Below are 15,076 nucleotides of genomic sequence, written 5' to 3'. Positions count from 1 at the left end.
TAATACTAAAAGGTAAACATTACTATATCCATTATACAGATATGGAAACTGAGGCTCCAGAGATTAAGTGATGTGTTCAACATGGCAGAGCTAAATGAATGACATAGCTAGGACTATAGGAGAAGTCTCTCTGGCTCCAGAGTGCAGACTATTATCTATCACTTTGCTCCTCAAATAAAAGGAATTTGGAATTATAGGAACTTGCAAAAACAACAAATGTAGACTTTGTTTATTTACCATTAGAATTTAAAAATGTAATAGGACATTTTTTCTCCAGTATTAATTCTGCCAGGAATGGATGAAGAAATAAATACAAAACTGCAACTTCTACCTTCCCATTTGTTTACTTACAGTTTTAGTTCTATAGGTGGATGAGTACTATTCCTTAGGAAAAGAAATTTTGAATCTCTGAATTTCTGGAGAAAATACTGGATCTACTTTTAAAAGTAGGTTTAAAGGACAGCAGTGTTAAGTCAACATCAGAAAAGTAGAGGAACTCTTCTTGCAGAATAGTCCTACTGGTGTTATCACATTATTAACGTCAACCTCATGCATTTGTAATGGTTGTGGTTTAGCCATACCTTATAGTACAGTTTTTTAGAAAATTAAAATTAAGCAAATGATTTGTGTGTGTATGTGTAAAATGGTGTGTGTGTGTGGAAGTGTCTGCACATGTGCATGCGCAAGTATAAAGGGATTCAAGGGCTGAGATTACTACCCCCAACCTTTGATTTTCTATTTGGGAATTCAAATGGTAGGAAATTATTGTATATCCAAAGTTGTACATTCATTACTTCATAAAGAATAACTTGCTTACATATGCAGTCACGATTGATGCTGAATAAAAAACTATTAGTATAGGCAGGACCTAACTTTCCAGAGCCACAGTAACTAAGTTATCCAAGTTTTTGGATTTTGAAGCTTTAGAATTAGTTAGAAGCAGGACTGAATTGTTCAATTTTGCAGTTTATAAACATTGGTTATTAGGGTAAGTTATTTTACTTCTCTGTGCAACCCCAAATGTTGGAGGTAATGATAACTCTTTCACATGTGGGGAGAATTAATTTTTTGACATTATCTCTCATGGTGCTGAGTACAATTTAAGCATTCAGGGAAAAAAGTTATTATCCTATAGAAAGGACTTCGGAGTTGAGTTGTAATTTTGGAAGCTACTATTTATTAATATAAAAAGTAAAAGTTTAATACATGAAAGGTTATAGTACCAATGCTATTTTTACTTCTTTCAGGGTTTAATTGGTGGTTTTATATTTTGAACAAGCTAGAATTCACACAATTTGGGCTGCAACCTTTACATTTTGGGTAAAGAGGAAGAAGTCTCAACATAATAACTTTAATTGGAAATTAATTGTTACATCTAAACAGGCTAAGTCAAATTAAACATAAAATCTCTAAGTATTGCTGCCACTGCAATCTGAAATTGTATGCATTTTCATTTTCAAAAAGTTAGTTACTTTTATTTAAAATCTTTTAAAAAATATTTTTAAAGATAATTTTATTATCCATATAATTATTGATAACTCAACTGAATACCCAGTAATCTGGGCAAATATAGATTCAGGTGTTGGCCTCTAATTCTCTTTCTACCTGTTCATTCTATTGATGGCTTCGAAACTCTTACAATTTGTTTTTTTTGGTGATTACAAATATTTGAGTTCAAAATTGCTATCACTTAGAAACACTAAAATAAGAAATATTAAATATATAGGAATGGGTTTCAGTTAACATTTTTTTTAGGAAAGGCAGCCTGAAGTTAAAAAAAATATATATTAAACCCATGTAACATGAATATTACTGGTGTACAAGCTGTGTGGTATACTCTCAAAAATGTCCCCCTCACATAACTTTTTTTCCATCAGTATGAGTGAGATTGTCATGTTTATATTTTGTTTTTATCCATGACCCTTATTTTCCACATGAGAAAATAATACTGGCAACTATTTTAAATATCAAATTTGAGACCATATCAATGCAGAATCAAGATAATCAGATAGATTAGCAATCAATTTGCCAATTCCATAGGTAGCCAGTCAAAATGACTGATTTCATAGGTCAGGTTTGACCTGAAACATGAGCAGAGGAGACAGATTCAAAGTTGCAGGAAAGGGACCCCAGCATGTGACAGGCTTATGGTAAGGACATTTTATCTGAAATTTTCTGAAAAGTAAAAATTCATCTCAGAAATGTTTGAGATCGTTTTTTTTCCTTTTAAATGCAAATACTTTGGGGAAGGATAATTATATGCCAGTCACATCTTATCATGAATGAATATTATATAACCTTTTTTTAAAATGTGTTCCCTAAGATAAACTTCAGAACAACTAGGGAGTTGAAGTGTGACGAGGTGTGGGGAATCATTTTGGAGCTGGGTGTTCTCGGTTGTGCACCGTCCCTGAGTGCCTGGAATGCTGAAGAAAAAGTTTGAATAGTACAGATCCAGCATTTGCATCCTAGCAATCACAAGGATGGAGGGAAGCCAGGAGGCGAATGGTGAGACTAACAACAGATGCAAGCACCAGCACATAGTAGGCACTCAGAATGCTTATTGAATGAAGGGATGTGCAAGTCTGCTTAGAGGTTTAATAGAAACAAATTAAAAAAGGGAAATGAAAGAAGACATTCTATCTTTATGTACTTGAGCTCAGATATAAAAACTAAAAAATGAGCCAGAATAGGAGATGTGAAACACAGGTGAAAGCATGGCAAAAACAGATTCGACTTACCTTCTAACAGAAGTCGGTGCCAAGATCCATTTCTCTGCTGAAGTAAATATTTGGCTGCCTCCTTCCTTCTCTTCTGTCCTCAAGTAAGAGAACCCTACTCATTGAATTTAAAGCTATTGATCTATTCTCACTTAGGCATTACTCCTTGAGGACCTCATTCTGTTTGATCAGTAAGATAAATGGAGCCAAACAACATATGTTTATGATCTCACTTTATTTCATTACAAGGCGTATAGATAACAAAGATGGAGTGGAAAGGATAACCTGGGACATATAACACTTATTCATGTGGACTTAGCTAAAAATCAGCAGGAAAATGCATTTATCTTCTTATCCTGTTTGCCTTCTAGCATTCAGAATGGTGTTTATGAGTAACCTTTTGAACTGAATCAATTAGGTAATGTAGACAGGAAAACTTAGGAAATTATTCTCTTTCCTCAGACAATGTCTCAACTGTGGATAGTAGATAAGATAAAGGTTCACATTTGCCTATATGATGGTTGTACCTTGCACAAATTCATGGCATACCTGCCAGACTTTGCAATTGCTTTTCCCATGTAAACATATTCAAACTCCTTCAGAAATAGGGACTTTTTTCTTGATTTAATCATATTGTGACCTCAGCAATTCACTTAAGATTTTAGGAGCTTCTCCCTCTTGTATTTTACATTCCAGATTATCTCTTTAAAAATCTACAATTTACAGACACTATTTTAAGCAGATGCTCTATAATCATAGAAAAAGTGAATAGTGGATTATGATAATTAGGCAAACGTTTAAAAAATATCCTAATTTAAAGATTCATATTTTATTTGAAAAGGCAAGTATGATGAAGGATAGCTTCCCAATACTTTGCAACACAGAGGTAGCATGATCCCTTGACAGTATAGTTTGTTTATATGCTGTTGTGTACGGAGACCATGCAAAGGATTCAGGAGTCCAATGCAATATCCATTAGCCCTCTAGATAAGGAAGCAAAGGTGCTCTGAATCATGGATTTGTGTCTTCCAAAGCTGTTTGTACCTGTTTATTTCCTACCTAGATGACAGCTTGCTAGATTGGAGAAAATGCTTTCACCTCTTCTCTGGGAGCCTGGTGCTCTAATCCTGACCCTAAGTAGCTAAGTTGCCTCAATCAAGTCTTTCAGCTCTCTAAGCATTTGCTGGGAAAAAAGAAATTCCAATGGAAGGTCTTATAGATCCCTAAATATCTAGTATTCTACCATATGCTGTCATGCAGTTACATTTTTTCCTTGTGTGTTGAAACCCAGCCAAAGTTCCATGATCAGATATTTCTTGAGCTAAAGCTTGTCAGGATTACCTAAGACATACTTATCTACACAGGTAATGTAACTTATCCTTGAAAACACTGTGCAGGGCTCCAGTCCGTGAAGTTATTACTCTGTGGTCACCCTCCCAATATGTGTGCTTTACCGTTGTTAATGACCTACTCTCAAAACTGTGGTCACATTGTTTTAGCTAAGTCCACTTATTCATATGGGCTTAGCTAAAAATCAGCAGGAAAATGCGTTTATCTTCTTATCATGTTCTCCTTCTAGCATTCAGAACAGTGTTTATGGGTAACCTTTTGAACTGAATCCATTAGGAAATGTAGACAGGAAAACTTAGGAAATCATTCCGTTTCCTCAGACAATGTCTCAACTGTGGATGGTAGATAAGGGTTCACATTGCCTATATGGTTGTTGTACCTTGCTCAAATTCATGGAATTCCTAACTAGATTTGATATTCTTGACATACCAAGTGGCTTAAGTCCTAAAGTATGTTAACAGTATGTATGTGTGTATATAAAACTATCTGTGATTTGTGGCTTAAGAAATCAAATAATTGTAATCTTTTAACATTAGAAACATTTTGATCATCTCACACTGTAACAGAGACTGAGAAGCTCAAATTAAGCATCATAAAATGTAGAATAAAATTATGGAGACCTTCTTGTAATACAAAATTCATGGAGACAAAACTCTAATTTCCTGATGGATATATGATATTAATGTAATGGATACCTCAGTGTAGTTAAATTGCATTAAATGGTTATTAATGCTTGAATAAACTTCAAGGAAGTGGGTACTGGTTGAAATGGGATAATATTTTGTTCTGCTAAATTATACATTAATTGGTATTTCCTCTCTTGTAAAAGGACCTAACGGGTTTGATAAAATATGTGGTAGAAACATTATTTTTTTTTTCCTTCTTGAGATATTAAGTCAAGAGTTTAACTGGAAGTGTTTCAAACCTTTCCCAGAAAATTCTTCAGTATTTGTGATGACATGGGTTTCAGGGACTCCCAAAAGTAAATAATTAAAGCTTTTAGTCATCCAAATAATGATAGAATGTATCATGGGGAAAAACTGTTACAAATTATGAAGTCGAGATTTGTTTTCTTATTACATGTTCCACAGGGAGGGTGGGGGAGAGAGAGAGAAATTGAGTGAGAGGGAGATGGATTCCACAGGCATCAATGAGACATCTTTGTTATTCTCGAGTTACTTCCAGTAGTTGATGATTCTGGGAACAAGGTCTTGTAGTTCACTTTCATTTTATTGTATATGAAAAATACCAAAAATCTCAAGCTTACCTGAGTGACATGGTACTCATTCCATATATGAGGAGAGCTGCAACCAAGAACTATGTCTGTCCAGGGTCGAGTCTTGTTTTGAGATTTAATTTCTTAGAATAGAGTTAACTCTGATAAAATTAGGTATATGTACCCAGATGCTTAAAGGGGACAGAGTACTTAAACATTGTTTAGTTTTAAGGACTCAACATAAGTCGAATTGGCACAAAGGGGATGTAAGGAAAGTTAAGTTTGTGAACTTAGAAAGCGTACACAGATTTACAATCCAGAGTTAGTGCACCAACTTCTATTTAAACATTATTTAGAAGTTTCAGTGCTCAGTTCTTGTCTTATGGGAGGCACATCTCATTTTCTTTAGAGTTGGCAGTCATACAGTGTTACTCAAGTGCCGTACAAAAAAGGAAACAGGCCACTCAATTTAAAATAATAGACAATGTGGCCCAGTTAAAGGGACTACATAACCAAGATGAAATATTTGTAATGTTGTAAAAGCTAAACCCATGGGGCTGGCAATTCCAAGTAACTAAGACCAACAGGAAGTGACCTCCAACTCCACAGTGACACTTTGCCTTCAAATTGAAATATACTTATCAACAGAGAAGTTAAGAAAAGAGAAACCACAGGAAAAAAAAGCAAAGAGTCATTAATCAAAGCACTAAAGGGGAAAATGGTATGTGCACTTCAGGATAAACAGGGACATTATAAGGTCAATGTAAATCCATGGCCATTTAAATCTATCACTGAAGTTGTGTGAACCCCTGTGCTCTTTAGAGCAACCCATATACTATTTTTTTTTTCTCCCTCTATTCATTTGTTTATCTAGAATTAGACTGGGAAAAATTAAAAGGAAAAAATACAGCAGCTAAGCATATGCAATTAAGATGCATATATGCAATCTTATAGGGTAAATGAGTAAAATATAAGTTAATATGTACTCAACTTTTAATGTAGAGACACAAATAGGGTTCTAGATTTTAGACTTTATATTGGATTCCGTCTTTTTAAGCTTTCTCTTTCTGATATTATTATCTTCTGAGGTTACTGCATTTGTTATTTTTAAACACATGCTTTATCAAGACAGAAACCTGTTTTTCCAGTGATTTAAACTTAAAAAATACCTGACTTCCAATAAATCTAGTTGTTTGTCATCTAGTTTATAAAGATGGAAAGTATAGCTGTTGGCATATGGATGGTTCAAACTGAAAATCCTGCATCATTATGTCTTCTCTGGAGAAAACATAAAAAATGATTTTGGTCTCCAAAAAAAGTACACCTAGTAAGACAGTACACGGAAAAAATATCTTTCCTTACTCCTAACACTTCCTAGTGTAAGCATATTGCTTTTCATCTACAAGATTCTAATAATTAAAAAAAATGTAAAATATTTTTATCCCCTAGTTTAAAAAAAAAATCGTCCTTAGATATTTAAGTCACTATAAGATTTGATTGCATTAGCTCAATGGAAAGCCTTGGTGACAGAGTAGATATTCTTATATTTAGTTTTCAGCTCTACAATCTGGCTAGCTCTGTGGGCCTAAACAAGTTGCCTAACATCCACAAGCTTTGATTTTTTCTCATCTGTGAAATGAGGTAATGTCCACTGCATAAAGTTATGATGAGGTTTTCATAACACAAATAAAAGTTATATTAACAGTCCCTGGCACGTAGGAGTATATCAGAAACAATGATCATTATTATTTAAGCCTAACCCAATTAAATCAGTTCATCGTGACTCATGCCCTATCTCATAAACTGAAATAATAGAAGAAATACTTTTAAGTTAGCACTTTTTATTATTAAACTCTAAGTCTTCCCTCCAAAATGCCCATACAATTTAGAAAAATTTCTCTTATTACGCATTTTACCTTTTTCGTCCCCCCATCCCACAAATTCCTATGATTAGAAAGAAAAAAAAATGTCAGTACTTTATCTTATCCAGAGAGGCTCATTGTCCCCATTAAATAAAATCTACCCCCATTTCCCACCCATTTTGTTTGATTTAACTCATAAGAATGTCCTACGTCTATTCCTAATCTCCCTGCCACAAATAAGAATATATTTATTTTCCTTATTGTTGCTCTTCCCAAGGACTGGTAATTTTGGGTTTAGGAAGGAGTGTGGTAATGGTTGCCATGCATTTTCAGTATCCTATATTGGAGATTGATAGTCTTTTATGGCCCCTCCTATTCTTAACCTCAACTGAAAGCTCTGGTAGGTCCTAGGGATGTATAGTCTGGACAACTGCATTAAACCATGAAAATCTGTTATGCCTGTGTATCTGTTTATCCCTCTGGACCTTTTACTCTCCATTTTCTGTGGGACTTATGAACTGATGTCTACACCTGACTCTTGTAAAGGAAAAAGAAGCCTGGGAGATATGTAGAGAAGAGAGTCTCAGTTTAAGTTTTGTCAACAGCTATGATACAATCTGAATAACTGAGAAGTGAGTGAGCAATAGAGAGATGGTGACCTCTTTTGGGGACACAGGAAATGGTCACTAGGTAAAAAATTAAAAAGAGAGATAAGTGGGTTAGCACAGGGAGGAATCATTTATTAAATAAATTCTAGGCAAACATAAACGAGTGGCCATAATTAAAATAATGACAAAAATGATAATTCCACTCAGGACCTTTATCCAGATACCTAGAGGAAACAATTCTATAGGTTAACTTTTAAAATATAGATTATCAGATTCCCTTTCTGCTGACAAAAACAAAACGAAGTTTGAAAGGTAAATGAAAATGTTAGCAGAATAAATCCCAAGATGAGAACATGTAGATACTTGGGAGAGGAAGAGAAAAGCTTGAAAGAAGCAACATTTTGGGATGTGCATTTTATTGGTTTGTGCAAATGAGGGCCTTGTGAAGTCCAGAGCAAGTATGGAGTGAACACTTAATGTCTAAAAAGGAAGATGTCTGCGCTTAGTAAAACTTGCAGGTAGAGAGCTTGAAGGTTGATGGAATTAAGTGACAGACAGTGACATAACAGCCAGTCTGGTTGTTTGTTATTTCCAACTGTTAAGCTCAGGGGCCAACAATTCACAGCCTTCTCATAGCATTCTGGTTTATTGCTTCTGCTAGAGTCAGAGGGGAAAATAATCTTTCTAATGTGTTCAGTGTAGCCTTTGAGTGAAATTCTAGCTATGCAGTATGAACTCTAACCTAAGGTTCAACTAGCTGATGGGCACAGGTTCTTAGGACAGAGCCTGTGGCAGGATATTGTTGAGGGCCCTTTGACAATCTGAACAGTAGTATCTCCTTATATTGTTGCTGAAAGCAAAAGACACAGATCACGTCAATAAGGAGGTTAGTAGAAATTTGCAGAAGCAATGGAGTCAGTGGTAACAGATGTCTGCCATGCTCTTCTGTCAAGGGGAATTTGTGGCTAGAAAATGTTAATTTTTAGTGGCCTAATAGTAGTAACACTGATGATTTGGATCATATTGTAGATGATGGTAATTGTGGAGATCATGGTCTCTCCACTGTGTATTTGGGTTTTAATATGTTGCTTCATATAAAAAAAGTTATTGAAGCTATTTGTAGGACAAAAATAAATGAATCCTATTATTCCTCTACACGGAATCATCATCCACTCAGACGTAATAGCAGCAGACATCAATTCAGTTAATGCTCCCAGCCCAATATTTTTTCAACTTCCCTTCCCTCTATTCTCTTTGGTCATATGTTCTTCTAGTTCTGATCAAATTATTTTAAAAATGTCCAACATATTATAAATGAAGAATTAGACTAGATCTTTTCTACTTGGAGTCAATAACCAAACTGTCAATCAACAAAAACTGTATTGAGCAACTATTATATCAAAGATACTATCTTTGTTTGTCTGGGAGCAGCACAGGGGAAAGATGGTCAGGAAACAGAAATGCCTATCATACACATTACTGTTTAGTTATAAAGACAGAATAAACACACTTGAAAAGTTTGATGAAATGCCAACACTCAATGTCAATTCAACAGCAGAGAGAGGTCAGAGCAATTCAAGATAAAGTTTCCATATGAAGAACCAGGATATGAAGCACTGTGAATACAGAGTGGAGGAGACTGCAGTGTCCTGGAGTGGGCAGAGGAGACTTCTTTGAAGACTAAGGCTATGACTGACATTAATTTTGGATAGGACTGAAAGAAAAAGGGGAGCATCATCAACATGAGCAAAGACTCAAACACAGCGTTCAGGACCTGCTTCCTGATAGACGTCATTTTGAAAAGTGACCAAGCTCAGAAGTGGGTTGTATAATTTTAGTTTTTCAAGTTAAATTTAAGACTAGTCTGGGCAATAGAGCACTTTGAAAATGCAAATGATCAGAACCAAAAATTATAAGAAAATATTAAAGGGTTGAAAGAAAGAAATCCTCTATGTATTAAGATAAAATGAGCAAAACAATGGTCTACTCTATTCCTTGCCCACACAAACACAGTTGCTATGAGATTATAAGAAAGGCTTAAGTCAATATTTTACATTTTTTCTCACTCATAGTGAATTTACTTTATGAAAAAAAAGACATTTAATTTCTCATTGGCAGTGTCAGAAATTTATTTAAGATGAAATCTTGCTGAAAGTGCACAGCAACATTGGAGATATTTCAAGATAAAAGGTTTTACAGTACATCTGTATACAGTATATCACAAAACTCTCTCTCTCTTTCTCTCAACTCCCTCTTTCTCCCTCTCTCTCACACACACATACACACACACACACACACACACACACACACACACATTCCCTTTATAGGGTATCATGGCAATTTTTTGACACTTGAGAAGGTCTCCTTTCATACCACAGACTACACTCGTCAGTAAGTGGAAATAATGGGAATCATAAAAACAAATGTTGAGATTTGCTTGAATATGTCTGTTTCTAGTTCTTAGCATGCTTGTGAGTTTTAAAATTTTCTGGATCTTATGAACTTGGATTTCATATACCAGTGAGAATATTAGCAACATGACAAAATGTTGAGTGAGGTAAGGTAATTGTACTGTCAGGGAGATATATACTAACACATCAGAACTGGCAATAAAAGGGGGCAACCACCTCTCTACAAACAAACCTGTACTCCTAAAACCTAGGGCTGTAAGGAAGCTCATGCCATGCTGGACTCAATTAATGGTGTGACACTTTTATATAATGTGTTGTGCTCTGATGTGGCCTTTATAAAAAGACTAAAAATCCAGGAAAATCCCTTGCTTAGATCACTGAACTTGTTAATGGTTATTTTCTACGATTACTATTATGGAAATTTATTGGACTTCTTTCTCCAAATGCATCAAAAACTTTGTCTTAGGCAGTGCTTTTTAAACGATGCCCTATTTTGCTAGTATATGTCCAAAGTAACTACATTGCACCATTCTTCACTCTGGTCATTAGCATTAAAATGTTTATACTTTGAAACGTAACCAAAATTTTTGTTCTTGTTGCATTTTCTTCCTCTAAGAGAGATTCTTCATGCTAAAGAGATTTCCTTCTACATTTTCCAATAATTCTCTGTACAAATTCAATTTTCAGAATAAATAATTCAATCCCCTCACACCCTATAGTTGCTTCTCAACTATTTGACCTGGAGTGGAAATAAAAATCATATTTTTCAACTTTATGAAATTTCTGGAGTTCGCCAAGAAGAGCACTTACTTCGGCTTATTTCAGTAATACAAGAATAAGGTACTGTAGGTTCACATCACAATGTTAAAAACTTCTGGAGTTTCCAAAAAGTATTGACAATCCTTTACCCCTTTCACCAAGCTTGAAAAGGAATTTGAAAAAGCCCTGCTTGGAAATCCTCTATTGTCCCAAGTATAGTCCTTTACACATTGATTTTAATTAATTATCGTAGATAACATAAGTCATACTGGAGATCCAGTTGCTAATCCTCCTAGACTGCTTTCATCTATGGACATGGGAAATTCATCCATAGTAAAATTTAATTTTAACTATAATTACAAAAGTTTGAAATTAAATCTCACTAGTGCTATGCTCCTATTAATAAGGGCAGGAAAAAAATTGATCTTGTTAGGATTAATGGGGAGAACAAAAGTAAGATTTAATTTTTAACTTTCATAATTAATTTGGGAAAATGTGATAAAGGATTTTTTGTTTCAGAGAGAGAGAGAGAGAAAAGAATGTTTCTGAGTTTCTAGAAAGACTTTCCAGCAATTCCTCAAAACTGCTTCTATTACACCCTTAAAAAATCTTATGTACGGTAACAGTGAACTGTGTTCCAAACTGCTCCTCAAAGTAAAAGTAATATGTAACAGTTCTCAAACTTGAGTTAAAATAGAAAATTCTGCTGGTAATACATTTCTTCCAAGAATCAAGAAAGAGGGCAACAACAGAATTCTGACATTTTATATACCACGGTTGTTACAGATAATTACATAAGCCAATTACATTGATACCAGAATAATCGGAAGAAATGCAATGTTCTTACACAAAAGGGGCATCAGGTATTCAATTACCTTACCTCACTCAACATTTTGTCATGTTGCTAATATTCTCACTGGTATATGAAATCCAAGTTCATAAGATCCAGAAAATTTTAAAACTCACAAGCATGCTAAGAACTAGAAACAGACATATTCAAGCAAATCTCAACATTTGTTTTTATGATTCCCATTATTTCCACTTACTGACGAGTGTAGTCTGTGGTATGAAAGGAGACCTTCTCAAGTGTCGAAAAATTGCCATGATACCCTATAAAGGGAATGTGTGTGTGTGTGTGTGTGTGTGTGTATGTGTGTGAGAGAGAGAGAGAGAGGGAGAAAGAGGGAGTTGAGAGTTAGAAAGAGAGAGAGAGTTTTGTGATATACTGTAACCACAGAATTCTAGGAGAAAATGGACAGATGTCATTGAGTAACCATAACATGAATTTCTTCATGGGAAATGATAATGAATATTGGAGTATATATGATGTCCATCAGGAAACTGAAGCAACAGGGATGCTCTAAGAGCGTTGATCTTTGTAAGAGAAATGTCCTTAACTACAAGTTCCTTTTGTCTCAGATGTACAAGTGATAGGAGACTTCTTTCATTTTCTTCTTGGTATGAACATGTTATCTTCACTGTATTGGTAACAAATGGAGTAAACCCAAGGTAAAATTTGGGAATACAAGATTTAGATATGTCAAGGAAGGAGAAAAAAGAAGGAACTAAGTCCTCTGGATGGATATCACCTGGTTTAGTAACCATAGAAAGAGAACAATTATATCATGTAGTCATTAAAAAGAAAGCTTGAAATTTGATTGTCTAAATACCTCACTTTAAAAGAAAAAGTTTTATATTTTTAGACATTTAAAGATTGATTTTCCAAAAGAATAAGGATTTATTTGGTAGTCACATTACTTCCAAATGGCCATGAAATACGTGAGAAAAATTATAAATTTCTGAGTAACAAAATAATGATGATAAATGTTATCCAATGATAAAATATATAAATGAAGCATGGGCCTCTAACATTGGATGAAAAGAGGTATGTTATCTTGGCAAAAAATAGAATGCATGGATTGGTTCTGTTTTCTAGCTACCAAAGCAAATACCATGTAATAGGATGACTTAAGCAATGGGAATTTATTTGCTCACAGTTGTAAGGCTAGGAGAAGTCCAAAATCAAGGTGTCATCAAAGAGATGCTTTCTCAGGAGACTGCGGTGTTTAAGGCTGCCAATGATCCTTGGTCCTTGGCTTTTCTGTCACATGGCAGTGCCCATGATGACCTCTCCTAGCTTCCCGATTCCATTGACTTTCAGCTTCTGCTTGCTGCCTCTGGCTTTTTCACTCTGTGGTCTTTCCTATAGAGCCTTCAGTACTAGAATTAAGCCCATCCTGATTCAGTTGGGTGATACCTTAACTGAAATTACCTAATCAAAATGTTCTATTTATAGGAGTTCGCACCCACAGGAATGTATTAAGTGTAAGAACATGTTTTTCTTACGTACATAGCCACAACAGGTTCAATGTTTATATCACTAGGCTATTAGAAAGTGAGGGTTAACTTAAAAAGGTCAGTGGTTTACCAAATGATAACAGAATGAACACAGACTACTTATCAAATTAACATTAAATAAATAATAAATATTCAGGAATATATTCTACAGCATTTTTGTTGGTGGTATATTATTCAAGCATAATCAGTTAATATTATGTGCCATAAAGTGATAGGCTTCCTATTTAGAAAGGCCAGCAGTTACTGAACGTCACTTCCACATGTCAATGTCCTATTAATTGGCACGTAAACAGGCTTGTTGAAATCAATTAAGGGTGGAATGTAAACCCAAAGTAAAAAAAAAAAGAGGTTACTGACAAAATCCAAATGACTTCATTTGGTGGAATAAACAAACATTATATTTTCCCATGAAAGTTTATTTGATTTTGGTATAGTTCATCCCCCAAAATGTGAAATTGATATAGCTTTTTTATCAGGATTAGATTAAAAATATGAGATGGTAAATAATACAGATCAGAAACTTCTCTTTAACAAAACCAATTCTGAAGTTTTCATTTTAGTTCTTCTCTCCCCATCTTTGTGATATTATGTTCTCAACTATACTTCAGAATAAATACAACTTACATGATAAAATCAACTTATGTGGTCAAATTACATTAGAATCAAGGGATCCAGAAAAATGAACAATTAAAATAAGTCTTATTCAATTCAGCTTAACAGAAGACAGAACCAGATATAATTGATCCGGAATGAATGTAGACATTCATTTTGGTAGTCAGAAACCATATTTCCAATTTATCTATGGTAAGTTAACACCAGGGTATTTTGCTACATTGGTTATTGTTTTTTAACCAATTAAGATAGCTTTATAATCATTACAGCTATATTGATATATGTTTGTCAAAACACTTGGAATAAAAAGCTTGTGTACATACCAGTTTATTAATTTTGGAGAATCTTTAGCTGACTGTATAGATTACGAGAATAAAAATTTCTGAAGTAGGAAAATATGTTTTCTGGGAAGTTCAGGGAAGAAATCTCACAATAGTCACAAACAATGTGGTGTTTCTCCCGATATATTGTGTTCATTTTCACAAAATTCATGTCATGAGACAAGATCAAAATTAAGTGGAAGTTACCGGCGACCTTAGCATCACATCAATAGATGCTCTTCATTGAACATCCACATCAGCTAATTGGATAGATCAGCACTCAGACAGTCAGGTCACATGCACTCTGCATTCTTTTCTAGGTCCTTCCAATGCCTTTTCAATTCCACAAATTTCAGTGTTGGTATTATAGTTTCCATCCATGAATCAGTACTTATTCTACCCCACCTATCTCACAATAATTTTTTTGAGAATAGATGAATAAAGATAGTGTATGGAAAAGAATTACATACATATTTTAGCACCTGATTTTTAGCGTCACATTGCTTGTGTTAAGATCACCTGCTCCAACAGGTATTACTGTTGTGACCTTGTTTAAGTTTCTCACACTCTCTCAACTTTTAGTTTTTCATCTGTGAAATGAACATGAGGAAGATAATACCTACCTCATATTATGGTTTCTAGGATTAGCAATATTACAGGACATAACTGGATCCCTGACTCATATAAAGCACGTAAAAAGTTTTCCATGTTTTAAAATAATTATTCTTAAAAAATAATTACAGTAAAATGAACTCTTTTTGGTGTGAAGTTACATAAATTTTAACAAATCAATAGTCATGTAATACCAGCAAAATCAAGATACAGAACAGCTCCATCATCCCCCCAAAAAACCCCTCATG

This window comes from Choloepus didactylus, chromosome 9 (genome assembly GCF_015220235.1).
Source record: "Choloepus didactylus isolate mChoDid1 chromosome 9, mChoDid1.pri, whole genome shotgun sequence".
Lineage (NCBI taxonomy): Eukaryota > Metazoa > Chordata > Mammalia > Pilosa > Megalonychidae > Choloepus > Choloepus didactylus.
This window is presented reverse-complemented; position numbering follows the sequence as displayed.